The following is a 24,273-nucleotide window of genomic DNA, read 5'->3' on the forward strand; positions in this document are numbered from 1 at the left end:
TTAAAATTTAAGAAGTTATAAGTATAAAATGAAATAAAATTGAAAGAAATAACCCTGCATATACAGTTTATGCTATAACAATACATACAAGAACTATTTTTAGTTATTTTAAAATGTAATTTGGCTCCTCATTCCTAGTCTGGCATATTTTAAGGACTGAATTAATTTTTAAAACCCTTAATATGTTTTTAGTAATCTTACTATTGGTGATAGTTTGGTGTCATTAAGGGATAAAGGAAATATGTGCTTTTATTTGTGTTGTTAAGAAGCAGGACTTTGGCATAGACAAAAGGAGATACAGACATAAGATTGATGATGCCAAGTAAAAACCTTCCAGTCCTGGATTCTGATCTAGAAAGATCTTATAAACCCATGATGGATTTTACATTTAAAAAAAATATTTTCTAGTTCTGCTCACTGAAAAAGCCTAGAAACAGTGACCAGCCCAATAGCAATAATATCAATGAGCAGCCTCAGCACTCAGCTTGTCATGTCTAAATACCATTTCCCACTAAAAGGAACCAAGGCTTACAAACTCCCAGTTATAAAATAAATAAGTCACAGGAATAAAAAGTATAGCATAGAGAACACAGTTAATAATATCATAGGGGCACCTGGGTGGCTCAGTTGGTTAAGTGTCCAACTTCAGTTCAGGTCATGATCTCATGGTTCATGAGTTTGAGTCCTGCATTGGGCTCTGTGCTGACAGCTCAGAGCCTGAAGCCTGCTTCAGATTCTGTCTCTCTCTCTCTCTCTATGCCCATCCCCCGCCCATCACTCATGCTCTGTCTCTCTCTGTGTCTCAAAAATAAATATTTTAAAAAAATTTTAAATAATAGTGTAATAACTCTATATAGTGACAGATGATAACTATACTTATTATAGTGAGCATTTCATAATGTATTTAGTTGCCAAGTCACTATATTGTACACCTGAAACAAATATAATATTGTATGTCAATTACACTCCATTTAATTAATTAATTACCAACCATGTTCTAGAAAAAAGAAAGAAAAAGAAACTAAAGCTCCTTGGAGAAATTACAGATTCTATGTCTGAGACAGGAAATTTTCAAATTGAGCCTGGATCATCTTGTCATACCAGATAGCAAGGAGCTACCCAAAACAAATAGGTCATGTCAAAAGACTCAGGAGTTGATGTGAAGTGATGCCTGGGTAGCTCAGTTGGTTAAGTGTCTGGCTTTGGCTCAGGTCATGATCTCATGGTTGGCAAGTTTGAGTTCAAGCCCTACATGGGGCTCTGTGCTGACAGCTCAGAGCCTGGAGTCTGCTTTGGATTCTGTGTCTCCCTCTCTCTCTGCCCCTCCCCCACCTGCGCTCTCTCTCTGTCTCTCTCTCTCCCTCAAAAAAAAATAAATATTTTTTAAAAATTAAAAAAAAGAGTCAATGTGAAGAGGCTCTGACTAGCCAAAGTTTGAACAATTTCATCATCAATAAAAATGAGAACTGCAACAGATTGAAACAAATTTATTAAAAATATGAATTCATAATGATAATAAAACAACTCATTGTTGGTGGATGCTAGCATACCAACTAATTATTTTGAAAACTGGTAAATAAAAGAATGGGGCACCTGGGTGGCTTAGTCAGTTGAGTGTCCAACTTCAGCTCAGGTCATGATCTCACAGTTCATGGGTTCCAGCCCCATGTCAGGCTCTGTGCTGACAGCTTGGAGCCCTGCTTCAGATTCTGTGCCTCATCCTCTCTTTGCCCCTCCCCTGTGCTCTTTCTCTCTCTCTCTCTCTCCCTCAAAAATAAATAAACATTAAAAAAAGAATGAAGAATCTACCTTGCTCTTCTTATAAATATATAACTCTTTGAAACTGAATAGTTGATGAGGGGAAATTGGTCTTTATGGAGGTATTCCAACTAATAAATGAGAAAGGAATATTAGTAGTAATAGGATATCACCATTTCACAACGCTTACAGATGTAGGTGATGAGTGTCAGTGGCTGCTGATATAACAAAAAGAGAAGGACATTATATGCTTCCTGATGGAAATTTGTAACCCCACCTATGGGGTATTCTTGTGAAAAGATCAAACCTGAATTTGATCAAATATCTAACTCTAACTATACATTTATAGGAAACAGAGGACAGATAAATAATTTTAAGAGACACTACTAGCAGGCAGTGAGGAAAATCCAGACTAGGCGACTCTACAGAACAAGTGATCTTGTTTCTTAAATAAAGGAATTATAAATGAGAGAGAATGAGAGAGAGAGACATAAAGATTAAATGAGAGCTAAGAAACATATCAAATAAGTGCAATGTATGGGCCTTCTTTGGATCTTTATTCAAACAAACAGCTGAAAGAAAATTTATAAGAAAATCAAGAAGATTGATACACTGGCTATATTATTTGATGAAAACTGTTAAATTTTTAGATATAATAATGGTACTAAGAATATGATTTTTATAAAGAGCTTATATCTTTTAGAAATATACACTGAAATATTTAAGATGAAATGAGAAGATGTCTTGGACTTGCTTCAAAATAATCCTGGGTAGGAGAGTGGGATTATATAGATGAAACAGAATTGACCATGAACTGATATTTGTTGAACCAGGGTGATGAATTCATGGGAGTTCATTATGTTTTCTATTTTGGTAAATGTTTGAAGTTTTTCATAATGAAAGACATTTTTTAATGGTACAGGGAAAAAAAGTTTATTAAAATTGTCCGATCTCCCCAATTATTCTATAAACCTCAGAGTGCCCAGATACTTAAAGATATAATTAATTACAGTTGTAATAAGTGTTTCTTTTGAAAAATGGAGTTTAATAAGAGCTTATGTCAAGGGGGCTCTTCACTTAGTTATTTATAATATGATTGTTAGTGGATCCATATTTTTCATTTGTTCCATTTCAGTTGGTAATTTTACTTATATCAATTTATTCATTATGGAAAAAATGAGTCAAATGTCTCAATAAAAGGAGACAAACAACAAAGAGAAATAAGTAAAATATATAGTTTATTAGTTTTGCCTTTAAGGGCTGAAGAATAGTTTGTAAGCATCATCTTAAAGGAGCTCTAAGTGATGTCCAATCCCTTTAGATCTCATCTAGAGAGTTATGTTTTGTCTTGGATGCCACATTTTAAGAAAGATATCAACAACCATGGTACAGCTAGAGGAGAATTACCACAACTGTGAGGTGATCTAGAAATCCTGTCAAATCAAAAGACATTGAAGATACTTGGAATGTTTAACCTGGACAAGAAAAATCTTGAGTGTACATGCAAATGGCATTCAAATATATGAAAGGACAGGCAAGCAGTTGGTGGATAGATTTATGTCCCAGGAAAGCTAATAATATATTAAAGTTGCAGAATAGTAGGTTTTGTCTCCACTGTAGAGAACTTTCTAACTATGAGAGATATCTAGCAGTGGACTTTGTGCCCTAGATGATATAAAGATGTCCCCAGAGGTGGGCAAACAGGACAACACAACATCCCAGGTCTCTCCCAGACGTAAGGTTCTGAGTTTAAGCTGTTCAACAAAAGTCTGCATAAAATCAAGTAGGAAGCTTCCTTAGTTTAAAAACAGTTTTCTTTAACCAGACAGGTACATATTTATTCAATAAACACAAATACAGAGGAGATATTTTTGGGTAAAAAATCAATGCTTTTAAAGATAAAACCCATCAATGTTACTTGTGTCAAATGCCTAGAGTAAATTAAGTTTACAACTTCAGCAGGCTGTCATGTGAAAGTGTGGCAGCAACTAACAAATTGAGTTACCATAGTACTATATCACTCACGAAAGTGTTATTGATAGTGACAGAGGGATACTGAATTTAAATTATTCATTTTTATTGATTGAACAGCACATCTTAACTAGGAAAAAAGAAGAAAAGAGCTGAGATGTTAGACTTGAATTTTGCCTTCCATTGAGAATGACCCCAAAAATGAATATGTGTATATAAATTTGGGCCCTGTAAAAAGCATCAATTAACTGAAGTTTCCTCAGGATACCCTTGCACAGCTGACTTCTCTACTAATGCCCACCTGAGTGGGGACCTAAATACCCAGAACTCTGTGCTTCAATTTCCCTTCCTTCTTGCATTCCCACCTTATCCTGTTTCCCTGGCACCTTAGTGGCCTGGTTTCATTCCTTATTTCAAAACCATGTACTGAATACTTTTTCTGTGCTAAACGCCATGCTGGGCATCGGGTATGCACCAATGAGTATGGCTTTCCCTCAAGGAAGACACAGTCCAATAAATGGAAAAAGACACATAAAACAAAACAAAACAGGCTGCAATAAAGTGTTGCCCATTTCTCCCTCACCATTCAAAATTCACTGTCCTCAGCTCTGTCATCCTTATATCTAAGGAGATTCTTACCCTTTGAGGAATTGTGGGTTCCAACTGAGAATTCTATATAAGCTTTGGACTCTCTAGGAAAAAAATTCATAGACTATATATATATAAATATATATATAGTCTATGAATTATATATATATATAAATATGAATATATATATAAACATATATAGTCTATGAATTTTATTTCCTATATATATATAGTCTATGATTTTTTTTTCCTAGAGAGAGAGTCATATATATATATATATGTAATTACTTGGGGGGGTGGAGTTCAGAGATCCTTGGAAGCTTAAATGAGAAGCCCTAGAGTTAAAGCCCCTGCCCTAAGATGTTCATGATCATTAAGCCCTGTTTTCCTAATTCTGGAGCATTTTAATTGTCATGGGGAATTTCTGGAATATAAATTATTGAGGCAAGAGAATTAAGTGACAATGGGAATTTTAGGATTCTTAAAAGGCCAGGAAAAGTGAGGAAACCATTACTCTCCCCACCAAATTACTCCTTGCAGGTGGCCTCAATTCAGAGATGTACTGTGCCTAGATTTTGTTCACTGTTATGAACTGAATGTGTCCCCTCCAAATTCACACATTGAAGTTCTTAATCCCCAGTGTGACTATATTTGGATATGGGGCCTTTAAGGAAGTAGTTAAGGCTAAATGAGGTCTTAAAGCTGGGGCCCTGATCAGACAGGATTAGTGTCCTTATAAGAAGAAATACCAGAGGGCTTGGCTATACTCTCTTCCTGCCCTCTCCCAAACACACACAAGAAAGAGGTCATGTGAGCACACAGCAAGAAGGCTGCCACCTACAAGACAAGAGTCCTTAGAATGAAACTTACCTTGCTGACACCTTGATCTTGGACTTGCCAGAATCCAGAACTGTGAGAAATAAATGTCTGTTGATTAAGCCACCCAGTCTGTGGTAGACTAGAAGACTAATACATTTACCAAAGAAAAATTATTTCATCTAAGTTCTTTGTAGCACTCTCAAGCATCTGTCTGTCACCTCCAAAATCTCCCTTGTTTGATTTTTTAATTAAACAAAGACAGGAGCATTATTCCATCCTCCTCAGAAAAACAACAACACAATTTATACCCATGAATTTTATAGTTGCAGACATGTCTATCTTAATTGATTTGAGGTCTTTTTTAATTAAAACATGTATGGTTGTTGGTAGAGCTTGAAAATTAAGCAGCTACCATTGGGGCCTCATGTAAGGAAATTTCTCTGTAGCAGAGGAGCAAGTAGCCCCAAGTAAACAGCAAATCCCTGGCTTGCTATACCCACTACCTTTTTTTAGCTTAAAGCCTTGCTACTCAAAGTGTGGTCGATGGACTTGGAGTACCAGCATCACCTGGGAGTTTGTAAGAAAGCAGAATCCCTGGCCCATCCCAGACCCACTAAATCAGAATTTGCATTTTAATGAGATACCCAGGTGATTCGTGAGCATTAAAGTTTGAAAAGCACTTTCTTAAAGAACAATTTAACCTTTATTGTAATAGCACTGAGTGGACTCTCAGGTCTATGGGATTTGGACTGTCAGGCAAATGGGTTTAAAGACCCAGGTCCTTCCACTGGGGTAGTCTCAGCATCTACCAGAGTGCCTGGAGCCTAAGAAACTGCAATAAATATTTGTTCATTGATCCATCAAAAAAAGTATTTGTTGAACATCTATGTGTGAGGCACTATGCAAGGCACTGTAGATACATTATTGAGAAAGTCCTCATAGAGCTTATAATCTAGCACAGTGTTTCTCAAAGAGGTGTCAACTTACTATCCCTATCAAAATTATAGGAGTGGGTATATGTTTAAAATAAGCAAATTCCTGGGACCCACCCCACATCAGCTAATCACAATCTGAATGGACATGGCCCCAGCAGTCAGCATTTAACAGGCACCTCAGGTGATTCTTACTCCCACTGATGTCTGAGAACAATTGACTTAATAGATTTTGGAAGATTAATGAATAATTTCATTCATTCAACAATTTATTGAGTCCCTACTATGTACAAGGCACTGTTTTAGATACTAGAGATATAGTAATGAATGAAATCCCCCGTTTTCATGGAGTGCACACTCTAAATGGAGGAGGCAGATAATAAACAAACACATATGTCAATTCATGATAAGTGCTATGAAGAAAACTAAAGCTAGGGCTAGTTAGTGATGGAAGTGCTATTATATACAGGGTGGTCCAGAAAGATCTCTTTGCAAAGGCAATAATTCAGTCAAGACTTTAATGAAGTGAGTGAATGAGCCATGCAGATATCTGGGAAAGAGTTTTCCAGGTAGAAGGAATAATGTGGGTAAAGACCCTGTGGTAGGAGTGTGCCTCATATATTCAAAAATAGAAAATAGACCAGTGAGAAAATTATTGGAGAAGATTCAGAGAGGTAATATAGATATGGGAGTATGGACAAGTCCTGTTGGACTTTGTAGACCATTCTAAGGGTGTTGTTGGCTTTTTACAGTCTGAGAAATAGGGAGCCACTGGAGAGTTTTAAGCAGAGAAGCAAAATGATATGATTTATGTTTTCATAAAATTAACTGTGTTTTATAAAAATTAAATGCTGTGTAGGGGTGCCTGGGTGGCTCAGTTGGTTAAGTGTCCAACGTCGGCTCAGGTCATGATCTCACAGTTTGTGAGTTCGAGCTTTGTGTCAGGCTCTGTGCTCACAGCTCCCCACTCATTATGTCTCTCTCTGTCTTAAAAGTAAATAAAACATTAAAAAAATTTTTTTTCAAATGCTATGTAGAGAACAGAATATAGGAGGTATATTAGGGTAAAGCTAGGCTACTGTCACAAAGAGATTTAATCTATGGTAGCTTAAAGAACAAAGGAATTTGTTTTTCTCTTACTTATCCCTAATGTAAATGGTTCAGGTCCATAGAGCTAGTCTATTGCTCATGGTAATTCATGGGACCTTTCCAAGTTGTTGCTGTGCCATTACCTAGGGCCTTGTCATGGTCTGCAAGCTCAAAGCCAGATTGTCAAGATATCTAAGTTCCAGCAGACAGAAAAACAAAAATGAGCTCATAGAGGAGACAAGCCTAAATGTCAGAAACCCTTGACTCAGAAATAGCACATGTCACTTCTGACATTCTGTTGATGAGAACTTAGTCATATGGCTACTCCAAACTGCAAGCAATATTGGGATATGTAGTCCAGCAGGACAGCTGTGCAGTCAGTTGTACTCCTGAGGATATATAAAGAGAGTTAAATGGGTTTTGATGGACAGCTAGCAGTGTCTACCATAGAGGACAAGGGCAAAAGAAAGGAGATGTTGCAGTCATCCAAAAAAAGATGATTGTGGCCTGGACTAAGATGGTGGCAGTGGAAGTGTGGAGGAGTGGTTGGCTTATAGATATACTACTTTTTAAAGGATTTGCTGATAGACTGAATATGGGTGTGAAAGTCAAAGATGACTCCAAGCATTTTTATCTGAATAACTTGAAGAAAGGAGTTGAATGAATGATCAGATAAAAAATATTCCACCAATAGGGTACCTGGGTGGCTCAGTTGGTTAAACATCTGACTCTGGTTTCAGCTCAGGTTATGATCTCACAGTTTGTGAATTAGAGCCCCGTATGAGGCTCTGTGCTGGTAGTGTGGAGCCTCCTTGGGATTCTCTCATTCTCTCTCATTCTCTCTCTCTCTCTCTCTCTCTCTCTCTGCCCCTGCCCTGTTTGTGCTCTCTCTCTCTCAAAATAAATAAACATTAAGAAAATATTCCACCTGAGCCAAACATTTCTCTCTTCTCCCCATCTTCCCAAACCCATTATATCTTAGTGTGAATAAGATTCAAGTCCTTCTTTGAAAGCCACATTTGAACTTTCAGTTCTACTATTTTCTACATGTGTGATATTAAGTAAATCATTTCATTCTACTAGGTCTTAGTTTCCTTCTCTATAAAATATAAATAATAATAGCACCTCCCTCATCAATTTAGTATGAATATTAAATAAGATAATGTACATAAAGTACATAGCATACTGCAGGACACACAGGAAACACTTTGTAAAAAGCAGCCCAAGACTTGTTACAAGAATTAAATGGGACTATGTAAAACACGTAACAATTCTTGACATGTGGTAAGTACTTAATAAGTGGCAGTTGTTATTATTAAAAAGGTAGAGTTACCAAAGACAAATTTAATGACTTCTCAAATTCTTCCAGAGATGTCACTGAGAAGAGTATGTTCTCTTACCACAGTGCAAAAATTAAGGGGCGCCTGGGTGGCTCAGTCGGTTAAGCGTCCGACTTCAGCTCAGGTCACGATCTCGCGGTCCGTGAGTTCGAGCCCCGCGTCGGGCTCTGGGCTGATGGCTCAGAGCCTGGAGCCTGCTTCCGGTTCTGTGTCTCCCTCTCTCTCTGCCCCTCCCCCGTTCATGCTGTGTCTCTCTCTGTCTCAAAAATAAAATGTTAAAAAAAAATTAAAAAAAAATTAAATAAGCATGCTGTATAGAGTTGTTGGACTGTTAGAAATATTTCTCTTAGACCCTGGCTTGTAAGTATTGGCCATAGTTTCTTCCTATCTCTGGTATACAGGACACTGACATCCTCCATCTACTAGTGTCAGAGAATAATATAAGAATAATATATTAATTAATATAAGAATAATATAAGAATATAAGAATAAGAATAAGAACGAAGTTTGATCTTCATTCAAACCATATGTTGCTGCAGTTTCATTAACTGGTTATAATGTCTGTGCATTCCAGAGGAACAAAGCATCCATCCATTGGAAACTAAATTCAAGCCAGTGTACATGAGTGCCTGCATTTGACAGTATAAAGAGACTTACATAAACCAAACAGAGCAGGGAGAGCTGTGATAGCCACTGGTCTCCTTTTCCTCCTTGGTCCTCAGGATCATTGAATTCAAGAAAGAAATGTATTTCTGATCAGGAAATGAGATTTCTGTTATGATCCATCTATTATAATCTGTATATCTAGGTATCATCCTACACAGTTTGCAAAACACTCATATACATTGATACTTTCAACAATTCTACAAGCTATTACCTCTATTTTACAGAGGAAGAAAAATAAAAGTTAATAGGTAAAATAACTTGCCCCCATCCACATAGCTAGCAAGCAATTTAATTCTTTTATTACAAGGTAGGGAGCTGTTACAACTTGGATTTAATATCTTTATAGTGAAATTCTAAATTTGCATCACCATACTTATGTTTTCCTACAATTGACAAGGTTTCCTAGTATAGGTGCCAACCCATGCTAGAATCTGTGAATCCTGAGCACCCCCTCCTCATCTTAGTGAGACTTACAGCATTTGAGTTTGTTAGCTTATTTGGGGTTTTTTTCCGTGCATTCCTAAAAGCTGAGCTATACCTGAGCAAAATGTTTCAGAAGGCAATGTTTGTTCCATACCAACTGACCAGATTGTCTTCTATGGTATACTTGCCTTCTGTTTGACTTGTATTAGAACTGTGAGTTCATGTCTTCTAAGAAACACTGTGCAAATTACTCTTTTCTTCTGAGTCTCAGTTTCCTCAACTGTAAAATTGAGATAATAGTGGCAATCTACTACACAGGGCTGTTGTAGGAAATGAAGTAATGTCTGTAAAACACCAGGTACATACTAGTCACCCAATAAATGATGATGTTGTGATGGGGTAGTAGTGATTATAAGGGTAGTACTAATTATAATTATAGCTTCCAGATCATTCCCTTGCTACTTCCCATAAAAACATTTATCCCAGTTCTCCTCAAAGCCCTATCTGCTTGCCTAACCTACTAACTCACCTCCTAACCTACTGAGGATAATTCAGTGTGTTACTTCCACTAGATAATATATGTGCATTTTAACAAGATGCTTGAAAAATACTTGTCATACTTTTCCCAAAAAATAACCAAACCAAAAGTGCTGTACCCCAAAGAAAGAGATTCGGGGGCTAGTTTTAGTTTGGCTCTACCCACCTTCTGCAGGCAGACCCTTATTCTATCTGGTATAGATCCAGGCCTGACTGGTTGTGTTTGGCTCCCCATGCAAAAGAAAAAGGGAATAAAGCGTTTTGCTAGGTATTCCAGAAATTGACTTTTAAGCCAAGCTATTTGAAAATGCTATTTTGAAAACAAAACAAACAGAAGAATAAAACCAAACAAGGCTTTGTCATTCCAATCTCCCTAGCTCCCTGCCTCCCTGAGTCCTAAGCCCTCTACCCCCCAACAGAAACACACACACACACACACACACACACACACACACGAAACAAATATATAGAGACCCAGGTAAGTTGTGTAAAAGATCATAATGTTCTGTCACAGTGGGGCCAAGGGTAAATGTTGTGCTGCACTGTAGTCAAAGGCATTTGTTAAGAAATAATGCACGAGAAGGGGAGCACAGATGTTGTCAGAAATGTGAAAAAAATACCTCTGTGCTTCTCAAAATTGATAAACATAAAAAGGCTGAATACAGGACAAAATCAGTCAGAACCTTTTTTTTCTGATAATATTTGATTTGCCATAGTTATTTCTGAACACACTTATGGTGCACAAGAAGTGATAAAATCTTTTAGATGTAAGTTGATCTTTTCCAGAGGAGCAGAATAGCCTGGCTAGGGTATCTGGCTGCTGTGGATTTTTATATTTTAATCCAACATTGATAAAGCTTTTTGTATAAGACAAAGGGCTGTGTCGTATGTTCATCTAAGTGAAATTGACAATACAGAATGCGACCTTATTCCTCAATTTATAATCTCTTTCAGTGGGGGAGGTTTTTATCCTTGGTAAATTTTCAATGAACCCAAAGCTGAAGGCTCTTGGCTATGGGACAGTACAAGTCTTCTAAACAAGAAATGGTTTTATCCAAGATGGAAAATTTCCATGGATCCTGGCTAAAGTCTGCTTTTTAAATCAAAGGTATAAGACAAACAATAGGACAATTAATTCAGAAAACTTTAAGTACAAACCAGGTCAGCCTCACTAGAAGTGGCTGTCTATGTTTATAATTCCCCATTAGCTAGGCATGTGGTATTCAAATTCATTCTCTTGGAGTAAAACACAGAAGTGCTGGTTAAAAGGTACTGCCCCAAAAGAGAAGTATGCATATATTTGTTCATCAAGAAGCAGCCTAATCTTGATAGAGCCACAGTGTTTGAACATTACCAATGGATGTAAGTCTGACAGAGGTCCTGGATTCTGGAGTTTGGGGGTGGAGGAGGTGGAGCAAGTGCTGAAAAGACTTGTGGTATGACATAAAATTACATCATCAGTTAAACAATTTTGCCAAGAGCCAGCTCTTTTGGCCTTCCCCATCTCTAAGCATCTTCTTACTTTACACTACACCCTGAATGACTATGAATGATAACCACTAATTATTACCTTGATAGGGTTTTCATCAGCCTTATCTGATAACTATGAAAAGCAGAGAATACATTTCCTCACTTCTGATGTTGCTTTCCACGACTTCCCCCTCACTTTTTCTCAGGAAGATGGAAGTCATTGAAGTGGTCAGAAAAAGCCTGTTGCATTTGTCCCAGCCCCTTTATCTATTCTTGGTCTTGGGAGTAAGCTATCTACACAGAATGTATGTTCTGTTCTGCCCTTCCATGCAGAAAGTGTTATAGGAACATAAATACGCACAGAGAGGGGAAGGGCAATGTGATGGTCTAGTGCTACCTCTGTGTAAACAAGACTGAGATGCAGTATTAAGAAGCTCACTTATCCACAGATATAAGCTACATTTTTAAATATCAGCTTAATTGGGATTAAATGGGTTATTTTCATTTCCCACCTGCCTTTCTATTTTTTCCTAAGTATCTATTGATTTAGAATTCAAGGTTTTATTCATTGAACTTCCTTCAATCCAAACACCTGATGCATTAGACCAAGACCATAGAGAAGTAGACTAGAATTAGAATTAGCAGACTAGAATAACATGAGAAGGATCTCTGGGTGGAGCCAGGGCACATGGTTATAGGTCTTGGACTTCAGTATATAGACAAGATATTTTGAAGTTGGCAGTTTGTATAGGCTTACATTAGGCCAAGAGTCTAGTTTTTATAATTATGCAATTGGATTTTAAATACACAAGGCCAAAATTAACTACTTAGTGAGAAATTTCTCCAAATTGGATTGACGTTCATAGATCATGGACTCCTGCTATTTGGGTAGACTGGCACCCCTAGCAAAGCTAAAACCAAGATACCTTCCTTCTATTATTTTATCTTCATATAACATTGAGTTTACCACAATACTTAGCAATTCTGAGTACTAGATATGGACAATATAATTTTGTATAGAATAACTTCTTTAGGTATTAGCCAGTGTATTAGCTATCACTGCATAACAAATTACCCCAAAACTTAGTGGCTTAAAACAAAAACATTTATCTCACAACCTCTGTAGGTCAGGAATTAGATATAGCTTAGCTGGATCTTTGATGTTAGGGTCCTTCACAGGCTGCAAAGTATTTTCCAAGGTTGAAATCACCTCAAGGTTTACCTCAAGGGGGAGGATCCACTTCCAAGCTCACTCACATGGCTGTTGTCAGAATTCAGTTCTTCAGACTGTTGGACTAAGGTCCTCATTCCTTGCCACATGGGCCTCTTCCTTGGGCTGCTCACAACATGGCAGCTATCAGTTCACACAAGTGAAAAGAGCCAGAGAGGGAGAAAGTACTAGAAACATGAAGTCACAGTTTTTTGTAACTTAATTATTAAAGTGATACCCCATCACTATGACATATTCTGTTTGTTGGAAGTAAGACACTAGGTCCAGCCCACATACAAGGAAAAGGATTCCAAAAGGGGTGAATTGTAGGAAGTAGGGATCAATGTGAGCCACAAGGTAGCTATCATAGCTTGTTTGTTAATTGAAAATTATGGGGCCAGTGATATGATTATCTTGTAGGTTGTATTAATTCTTTGAACTCTGTGTAACATCAGAGACTTAGCAATGAACTAATACAAACTTTGGGGCCCAGAAGTGACCACACCCATTCCAGTAAGTAATAGCACAGGCTAAAATTGCTGAAGATCAATCCCAATTGGACACAGGTCTCGGGAACCTTTCTAGTTAGGGTTGAGCAGAATGAGGAGATAGGGAGGATACATTCTGGTCCTTAATTTCTTTGAACTTTTACTCATAAGAGCAAGAAAGCTTTATTTTGAACTTTAATTTTTTGGATTTTAAGAAATTTGGACTTACTCTGGACTTCCACTGAAAAGTGCAAGGGAATTTAATATTTGGACTTAAATGTCCCCTTATAATTGTGATAATGGCAGGCTGTACTCAAATGAGTGGCATCTTACTGTTGCACATTATTATTACAGTGTCTTAATGTCATCCTTTGATCACACTGTATATCATCTGATAGATGACTTAAGACCATGTAGCTGGACATCATTTGAAAAGGTTAATAGAATAGAGAATGAATTTTTATCATTGGGCATGGCATGATCTTGATATTAATTTAATTAAATATAGTCTTCAGACACATTTCAGAGCCTTCTGAGTGTACTACCATGTACATTGCCCATCAGCAGCAGACCAGTGATTATTGGGGAAGTAGCTTCATCAAGGTGGGAATAGGACTGTCATAAACTTCTGACCTCCCCACTCTACAGAGATTGCTCAACAGTTAAACTTAGTGAGTTAAGAGAAGAATAAACTGGGTAGTATCAGGGGAGACTCTTCTTCCCACTCCAGATGTTTCTTTCCATATGTTGCGATATACCTATAGGGAGGAGGAGACTGAGAAATAATGTAACTGGTTGTAAAGCCTGGGACAAGGAAATGTGGATGCATAGTTCTGTCCAAACATCTTCTTCTTGGGATATGGCAGACTACAAAGGAGCCGTGATCTGCTCTGTTTTCTGCCGAACAGTGAGAGGGGCCTGGCCCTGTAGAGGGTACTGAAATGGCACAGGCTGTGAGAGAGGGGGTAAGTCTCTCTAACACAGGATCACAGTAATGGAAAGCCCACTTGCTCATAGATCTATATAGGGTGTACTTCACCCTAGACTTTAAGGTGATAATTTAGGTTATCTTTGGATTACTTTTAATTTCTCGTTGTTCAGAACCCAAGTAAAATACTATGATCTTGATTGGCCTCCCACTTGCTCACAAACAGAAGTGGTCTGTCTATGAAGGGAAATTTGCTTCACAAGATGGCATGGGATAGAGAATTCCAATGGAGAATGGGTGGGGATACCCTACACAGACAACATGAAAATCTTGGGAGGCTATCACCCAAAGCAAGGAGTAGGACCCTCAAAGGGGCCTTAACCATTTGGCTGAGGGCCAGCTGAGAATAACAGAACTATTCTCAGAACTTTACTTTGGAACTCAAAAATCCCTTTAAGCCCCACAAATTCTTATTTAAAAAAATTCTCCTGATTCAACAAGGTCTGAAGGCTGAAGCAGAATTGAGCAACTGTGATAAATAGCAATATGATCAGTGGCTTATTTGCTCTCACAAATTCCTATTGCCTCTGGGGATTTTCCTGATGCTGGGGGACATGAATTTGCAAATAACGTCTTTCTCTGGGTCTGGAAGAGTTTCTGTCATTTTCTTCATTTTTGTTGACATTTCCCCAATAATTTATGAGCTTCCCTTGATTTGTGGAAGGATCGATAGCTATGTGTGTCTTTGGGAACTAAGTGACAAAATAATATTAACATGCTCCAGTAAAAAGCACCACATTTCTCTTGTCATGGTCAATATTTGAAGTTGGCAAAACATAGAGGTGACTCATTCTTTGTGCATATCTATGTCTCCTCAGATATTCTGAAGCATGGATTCCTTTCTAAATGCCAAGGGGCATTTAGTTTTTCAAAAGAGCTAAGATACAGCATTAGGGATGTCAAGGAGCTTTCTCAGGAACTGCCATGGAAATAAAAAGTGAAAAGGTAGGCTCCATCTCTTCTCCAACTGTACCCAGGGCATCTTTGTTTTAATCTGTTTTATACATTGAGTTGAAATATTCCATTTAAACACAGAGTCATACAATTTAAAAGAGTTTGAAAATCCAACAGCAAAAATACAAACAACCCAATTAAAAATGGGAAAAGGACTTGAATAGACATTTCCTCAAAGAAGATACACAAATAGCCAATAAACACAGGAAAAGATGCTTATCATCACTAATTATTAGGGAAATTCAAGTGAAGACCACAGTGAGATACTATATCAGGATGGATATAAATAAAAAAGTAGAAAATAACAAGTGTTGGTGAGGATGTGGAGAAATTGGTACCCTTGTGTATTACTGGTAGGAATATAAATGGTGCAACTGCTGTGAAAATGATATGGTTGCTCCTGAAAAGAAATTAAACATAAAATTACTACATAATTCAGCAACTCCACTCCTGGATATATACCCAAAAGAATTAGAATCAGGGGCTCAAACAGATATTTCTACACCCATAGTCATAGCAACATTATTCACAATAGCCAATGATAAATGGATAAACAAAATGTAATATATATCTACAATGGAATATTATCCAGCCTTTAAAAGGAAGGAAATTCTGATACCTGCTACAACAGAGATAAACCTTGAAGACATTATACTAAGTAAAATAAGCCAGACACAAAAGGGCAAATACTGTATGATTTTACTTATATGAGATAACTATACTAGTCAAATTCATAAAGACAAAGTAGAATGGTAGTTTCCAGGGGCTAGTGGGAAAGTGGAATGGGGAAATATTGTTTAGTGGGTATGGAATTTTAGTTTGGGAAGATGGAAAAATTCTTGAAATGGATCATTGGTGATGGTTGCACAACAGTGTGAATGTACTTAATGTCACCAAATGATACACTTCAAATGGTTCAAATAGAAAATTTTATCCAACTTTTAAAAGTTTAAAAAATCACTGTTCTATGACACTTTATCAGTTTGTTGATAATGAGAAGAAATATTTCAAAGTGTATGAGGTAACCTACCCTTCTTCAAATGGTACCAGCATTCCCTTTAGGAGGAAAAAATTTATGGATATTCTATTCTCTAAATATAAACACTGCCTGGCATGAACCAAATACAAACACATTGGGATCTCAGCACAGATTCAAGGATTAAATCCACCCCAGAGGAGAGCTCAGGAAATGGGATACAGAATATGTATGAGTGTAGAGAAAGGCCTAGAGCTTCAAGGGCTGGTTGGTGCCTAGCCACACACACTGGGGGTCAAAATTATTGACCTGTGTTTTCAGTAGCTTCCATAATGGCTTACTAAAGGTATACATCAATAGACAAGGTTCTAAGACCAAGTTAGGGGAGAAGAAAAGTTGAAATTTAGGGAGTAAAGCAGATTCAATTGGATGCAGTTAAATCTAGATGTCAAAGTTGGACTAAAAGACCTAAAAACTGGGGCACACAAAGAAGATAGTCAACACAGAGAGCAAAGAAGGATTGAAATGTAGGCCCAAGTGTAGTGTGGCAAAGTTGGAGTGGTAGGAACAGTAGTCTTGAACCATCATTGACTATCAGGACACAGCACTCCAAACACTATGCCATTAGTGAAGCTTACTTAACCTCTCCCAAAAATTCTGAACCAGGTAAGGTGAGACAGTGACAAGAGAAACTATTCAGAATTTCTTTAAAATACCACCCCTAATGTTGGAGAGAAATACTCAAGGCCCAGAAGACCAGTGGAGAGGAGGGGGAGGTACCATTTCCAAAACAGTCAATTCACATATGGATGATCAAGCATGAAACACAGCACTAAGTTGAGTCATCCATGGGGTTTCAATTGTCATCAAGAACTAGGCATCCACTGGTGTCCACTTTGAAGAAAGTAAGTGCTTACAAGCACACCAGGAATTTCTATGTCAACAATAGCTAAATCATTTTAAAAATCATTTATATATTTTCTTCAAATCTTAGTAACATCCTTGACTTTTCTCTTTCTCTCATACCCCACATCCAATCTGTCAGCAAACCCCCTTCAAAATAAATGCAGAATTTGTCTCCTCTTCATCTCCTCTACCAAGCCACCATTATCTCTTGCCATGTAAACTCCAACAGCTGGTCTCCCTGCCTCCACTTCCCCTTCTTATGATCTGCTCTAAACAAAGTGACCAGAGGGAGCCATTTAAAACGTAAATCAAATCATTTGCAGATGTACAAAAAGGCAGTACAAAGCAGACTAGGAGTGTAAGTCCAGAGCTAGACTGCCATAATTCAAACTCCAGATCCATAACTTCCTAGCTGTATGACCTTACCAAGAAACTTAATCTCTTTGTATAACTGTCTTCCTTACAACAAAGGTAATATTAGTAGCTATATTGTAGATTTGTTTGAAGATTATATGAATTGATACACCCAACACATCTAGCATAGAGCTTGGAACCATAAATATTAGCTATTGTTATGTCACATAACTGCTCAAAACCTTCCAAACGATACCCATCATGCTTAAAATAAAAATCACAAGTCTGTACTATAGCTTAAAAGACCCTATGTGAACCACTAGCCTTTACATACTTCCCTGATTTCACTTTCTATCATTCTTTTCCTTGCTCAACTAATTCTATTCACATTGGACTCCTTGCTGTTACTAGAACACCCTAGACATTTGTAATTTCATTTGTTCATTCAACAAATATTCACAGCGACTACTGTGTAACAGGAACTGCTCTAGGTACTTAAAATACATAATGAACAAAACAGATGAAAATCCATACCCTTTATAAACAAATCTATGCCTTCCCCACTCCCATCTTTGTCTCCTAAATCCTATTTCCCTAGGTAAATCAAACATAAGTGAAAGTTGACCAGGAGAAATGTGGGGCCAGGTAGGGGCAAAAGACAAAAGTGAGAGAGAAGTGGGAGCCTAGTTTCTCACATGAGTGTTAGGTTTCCAAACATTGGTTTATTAAGGAGTCCTGAGACCTCAGGGCCAGTCACCTAATAATATCTCTCAGTCCCAAGCCATACCAATCTGCCCAGTAAGCCGGTCCCGTCCTCCCTGGGCAAGGCCCATGCACATAAAATTAATTGCACTCATGTCCCCACATGAAATATTGAAGGACTTCAAACCGACATTGTAAGAAAATGACTTATTTTGCTAACACAATAAATATGGCATGGTCCAATAGGTCATTGCTTAGGTAGATAGTAAGGAGATTATTTTAAAACATATGACTAAATTGTTGAGACATGGATAGTGGATAGTTTTTATTAATGCATACTGGAGGGAAGAAAATCCACAATTTTTTTAGTTTGTTACTAAACTAATTTCTGAGTTTCAAGACTTCTTTGTATTCTGTGAGGTGAACAAGAACACAAATTATTAAGCCAGTCCAACAGGAGACTAGAACACTCCTGGCCCTGACCCAAGGACCTCTTGCACACGGCACAGACTTCCCACTCAAGCTCCTCTGCACAGTGCTTAGCCAATTAGCAGAGTGATAAGGCAAAGTGAGGACACTTCATGAAGACCCTAGGTTTTCAGGGCCTGTGCATGCTACAGGAGACAGGCTGCAGGAACTAACTACCTGAGGTCTCTGGGTGAAAATAAAAGGTTGGACAGCCAACCCAGCACTGACAAACCTGGTTTTAAAAAGCCCTGATGGTCATATGTCCTAATCATTCCTCTCTCTTTCCTTATTTAGCATTGGGTCTAGCTGGCTACTAGGCCTCATCCCCTACCCTAAGGCAGCAGGGAACAAATCGTTTGTGAGCCAAGGTTGCTGTTTACAGGAATCTGGTAGTAAATCTTTCTTTGAAGCAAAAATGACTGCAAAATTCTTCTGCACATCTGCACTAGGTTTATGGATTTTCTGTTTTCCCACTGTGTATATTTTTAATTCTACAAATACCACATGCGTACATTCTTGTAAAAATGTAATTGGTACACATAAAGTTAAAGGCCCCCTTGACCACTACCTCCCTATTCTATTCCCCTACCTAGAGACAACCACTATGATCAATTTGCTCTATATCACTCAAAGCCTTTTCCTATTCATCTTTGTTCTTGTATATACCTTAATTTACAAAGTTGTTTTGAGGGATTTTTCTTTGAAAGAAATAGTGCCAAACTATTATAGTGTATTTTCTGCTTGCTTTATCTCCTTAACAATATGCCTTAGAGATTTTCCCTGTTAGTAGGTACAGAGTTATCATATTCTTTTTAACTGTTACATAATATTCCATAATAAGGTGGTCCATTGTTTGTTTGTTTGTTTGTTTATTTATTTATTTATTTATTTAATTTCAATATATGAAATTTATTGTCAAATTGGTTTCCATACAACACCCAGTGCTCATCCCAAAAGGTGCCCTCCTCAATACCCATAACCCACCCTCCCCTCCCTCCCACCCCCCATCAACCCTCAGTTTGTTCTCAGTTTTTAAGAGTCTCTTATGCTTTGGCTCTCCCCCACTCTAACCTCTTTTTTTTTTTCCTTCCCCTCCCCCATGGGTTTCTGTTAAGTTTCTCAGGATCCACATAAGAGTGAAAACATATGGTATCTGTCTTTCTCTGTATGGCTTATTTCACTTAGCATCACACTCTCCAGTTCCATCCACGTTGCTACAAAGGGCCATATTTCATTCTTTCTCATTGTCATGTAGTACTCCATTGTGTATATAAACCACAATTTCTTTATCCATTCATCCGTTGATGGACATTTAGGCTCTTTCCACAATTTGGCTATTGTTGAGAGTGCTGCTATAAACATTGGGGTACAAGTGCCCCTATGCATCAGTACTCCTGTATCCCTTGGGTAAGTTCCTAGCAGTGCTATTGCTGGGTCATAGGGTAGGTCTATTTTTAATTTTCTGAGGAACCTCCACACTGCTTTCCAGAGTGACTGCACCAGTTTGCATTCCCACAAAAAGTGCAAGAGGGTTCCCGTTTCTCCACATCCTCGCCAGCATCTATAGTCTCCTGATTTGTTCATTTTGGCCACTCTGACTGGTGTGAGGTGATATCTGAGTGTGGTTTTGATTTGTATTTCCCTGATAAGGAGCGACGTTGAGCATCTTTTCATGTGCCTGTTGGCCATCCGGATGTCTTCTTTAGAGAAGTGTCTATTCATGTTTTCTGCCCATTTCCTCACTGGGTTATTTGTTTTTCGGGCGTGGAGTTTGGTGAGCTCTTTATAGATTTTGGATACTAGCCCTTTGTCCGATATGTCATTTGCAAATATTTTTTCCCATTCCGTTGATTGACTTTTAGTTTTGTTGGTTGTTTCCTTTGCTGTGCAGAAGCTTTTTATCTTCATAAGGTCCCAGTAATTCATTTTTGCTTTTAATTCCCTTGCCTTTGGGGATGTGTCGAGTAAGAGATTGCTACAGCTGAGGTCAGAGAGGTCTTTTCCTGCTTTCTCCTCTAGGGTTTTGATGGTTTCCTGCCTCACATTCAGGTCCTTTATCCATTTTGAGTTTATTTTTGTGAATGGTGTGAGAAAGTGGTCTAGTTTCAACCTTCTGCATGTTGCTGTCCAGTTCTCCCAGCACCATTTGTTAAAGAGACTGTCTTTTTTCCATTGGATGTTCTTTCCTGCTTTGTCAAAGATGAGTTGGCCATACATTTGTGGGTCTAGTTCTGGGGTTTCTATTCTATTCCATTGGTCTATGTGTCTGTTTTTGTGCCAATACCATGCTGTCTTGATGATGACAGCTTTGTAGTAGAGGCTAAAGTCTGGGATTGTGATGCCTCCTGCTTTGGTCTTCTTCTTCAAAATTACTTTGGCTATTCGGGGCCTTTTGTGGTTCCATATGAATTTTAGGATTGCTTGTTCTAGTTTCGAGAAGAATGCTGGTGCAATTTTGATTGGGATTGCATTGAATGTGTAGATAGCTTTGGGTAGTATTGACATTTTGACAATATTTATTCTTCCAATCCATGAGCAGGGAATGTCTTTCCATTTCTTTATATCTTCTTCAATTACCTTCATAAGCTTTCTATAGTTTTCAGCATACAGATCTTGTACATCTTTGGTTAGATTTATTCCTAGGTATTTTATGCTTCTTGGTGCACTTGTGAATGGGATCAGTTTCTTTATTTGTCTTTCTGTTGCTTCAGTGTTAGTGTATAAGAATGCAACTGATTTCTGTACATTGATTTTGTATCCTGCAACTTTGCCGAATTCATGTATCACTTCTAGCAGACTTTTGGTGGAGTCTATCGGGTTTTCCATGTATAAAATCATGTCATCTGCAAAAAGCGAAAGCTTGAGTTCATCTTTGCCAATTTGGATGCCTTTGATTTCCTTTTGTTGTCTTATTGCTGATGCTAGAACTTCCAGCACTATGTTAAACAACAGCGGTGAGAGTGGGCATCCCTGTCGTGTTCCTGATCTCAGGGAAAAAGCTCTCAGTTTTTCCCCATTGAGGATGATGTTAGCTGTGGGCTTTTCATAAATGGCTTTTATGATGTTTAAGTATGTTCCTTCTATCCCGACTTTCTCAAGGGTTTTTATTAAGAAAGGGTGCTGGAGTTTGTCAAAGGCCTTTTCTGCATCAATTGACAGGATCATATGGTTCTTATCTTTTCTTTTATTTATTTATTTATTTATTTTTCAACGTTTTTTATTTATGTTTGGGACAGAGAGAGACAGAGCATGAACGGGGGAGGGGCAGAGAGAGAGGGAGACACAGAATCGGAAACAGGCTCCAGGCTCCAGGCTCCGAGCCATCAGCCCAGAGCCTGACGCGGGGCTCGAACTCACGGACCGCGAGATCGTGACCTGGCTGAAGTCGGATGCTTAACCGACTGCGCCACCCAGGCGCCCCTCTTTTCTTTTATTAATGTGATGTATCACATTGATTGATTTGTGAATGTTGAACCAGCCCTGCAGCCCAGGAATGAATCCCACTTGATCATGGTGAATAATTCTTTTTATATGCTGTTGAATTCGATTTGCTAGTATCTTATTGAAAATTTTTGCATCCATATTCATCAGGGATATTGGCCTGTAGTTCTCTTTTTTTACTGGGTCTCTGTCTGGTTTAGGAATCAAAGTAATACTGGCTTCATAGAATGAGTCTGGAAGTTTTCTTTCCCTTTCTATTTCTTGGAATAGCTTGAGAAGGATAGGTATTATCTCTGCTTTAAACGTCTGGTAGAACTCCCCTGGGAAGCCATCTGGTCCTGGACTCTTATTTGTTGGGAGACTTTTGATAACCGATTCAATTTCTTCGCTGGTTATGGGTCTGTTCAAGCTTTCTATTTCCTCCTGATTGAGTTTTGGAAGAGTGTGGGTGTTTAGGAATTTGTCCATTTCTTCCAGGTTGTCCAATTTGTTGGCATATAATTTTTCATAGTATTCCCTGATAATTGTTTGTATCTCTGAGGGATTGGTTGTAATAATCCCATTTTCATTCATGATTTTATCTATTTGGGTCATCTCCCTTTTCTTTTTGAGAAGCCTGGCTAGAGGTTTGTCAATTTTGTTTATTTTTTCAAAAAACCAACTCTTGGTTTCGTTGATCTGCTCTACAGTTTTTTTAGATTCTATATTGTTTATTTCTGCTCTGATCTTTATTATTTTTCTTCTTCTGCTGGGTTTAGGCTGCCTTTGTTGTTCTGCTTCTATGTCCTTTAGGTGTGCTGTTAGAGTTTGTATTTGGGATTTTTCTTGTTTCTTGAGATAGGCCTGGATTGCGATGTATTTTCCTCTCAGGACTGCCTTCGCTGTGTCCCAAAGCGTTTGGATTGTTGTATTTTCATTTTTGTTTGTTTCCACATATTTCCTAATTTCTTCTCTAATTGCCTGGTTGACCCACTCATTCGTTAGTAGGGTGTTCTTTAACCTCCATGCTTTTGGAGGTTTTCCAGACTTTTTCCTGTGGTTGATTTCAAGCTTCATGGCATTGTGGTCTGAAAGTATGCATGGTATAATTTCAATTCTTGCATACTTATGAAGGGCTGTTTTGTGACCCAGTATATGATCTATCTTGGAGAATGTTCCATGTGCACTCAAGAAGAAAGTATATTCTGTTGCTTTGGGATGCAGAGTTCTAAATATATCTGTCAAGTCCATCTGATCCAATGTGTCATTCAGGGCCCTTGTTTCTTTATTGACCGTGTGTCTAGATGATCTATCCATTTCTGTAAGTGGAGTGTTAAAGTCCCCTGCAATTACCACATTCTTATCAATAAGGTTGCTTATGTGTGTGAGTAATTGTTTTATATATTTGGGGGCTCCTGTATTCGGCGCATAGACATTTATAATTGTTAGCTCTTCCTGATGGATAGACCCTGTAATTATTATATAATGCCCTTCTTCATCTCTTGGTACAGCCTTTAATTTAAAGTCTAGTTTGTCTGATATAAGTATGGCTACTCCAGCTTTCTTTTGGCTTCCAGTAGCATGATAAATAGTTCTCCATCCCCTCACTCTCAATCTAAAGGTGTCCTGAGGTCTAAAATGAGTCTCTTGTAGACAGCAAATAGATGGGTCTTGTTTTTTTATCCATTCCGATACCCTATGTCTTTTGGTTGGCGCATTTAATCCATTTACATTCAGTGTTATTATAGAAAGATACGGGTTTAGAGTCATTGTGATGTCTGTATGTTTTATGCTTGTAGCGATGTCTCTGGTATTTTGTCTCACAGGATCCCCTTAGGATCTCTTGTAGGGCTGGTTGAGTGGTGACAAATTCCTTCAGTTTTTGTTTGTTTGGGGAGACATTTATCTCTCCTTCTATTCTAAATGACAGACTTGCTGGATAAAGGATTCTCAGCTGCATATTTTTTCTCTTCAATACATTGAAGATCTCGTGCCAATCCTTTCTGGCCTGCCAAGTTTCAAAAGAGAGATCGGTCAGTAGTCTTATAGGTCTCCCTTTATAAGTTAGGGCACGTTTATCCCTTGCTGCTTTCAGAATTTTCTCTTTATCCTTGTATTTTGCCAGTTTCACTATGATATGTCATGCAGAAGATCGATTCAAGTTACGTCTGAAGGGAGTTCTCTGTGCCTCTTGGATTTCGATGCCTTTTTCCT

General features: G+C 38.0%; 1 protein-coding gene across 2 annotated transcripts in view; it reads right to left on the reverse strand.

Moving 5' to 3' along the window:
* Positions 1-9,440: 9,440 nt before the first annotated feature.
* SMARCA1 (SWI/SNF related, matrix associated, actin dependent regulator of chromatin, subfamily a, member 1) overlaps positions 9,441-24,273 on the reverse strand; it is a 279,079-nt gene continuing 264,246 nt past the window's right edge. For both annotated transcript variants that reach the window (XR_009257261.1, XR_009257260.1), the window contains one exon: positions 9,441-15,633. The gene's annotated coding sequence lies outside the window, so the exon portion shown is untranslated. The remainder of the gene's footprint in view (positions 15,634-24,273) is intronic.

This window comes from Neofelis nebulosa, chromosome X, assembly GCF_028018385.1.
Source record: "Neofelis nebulosa isolate mNeoNeb1 chromosome X, mNeoNeb1.pri, whole genome shotgun sequence".
Taxonomy (NCBI): Eukaryota; Metazoa; Chordata; class Mammalia; order Carnivora; family Felidae; genus Neofelis; species Neofelis nebulosa.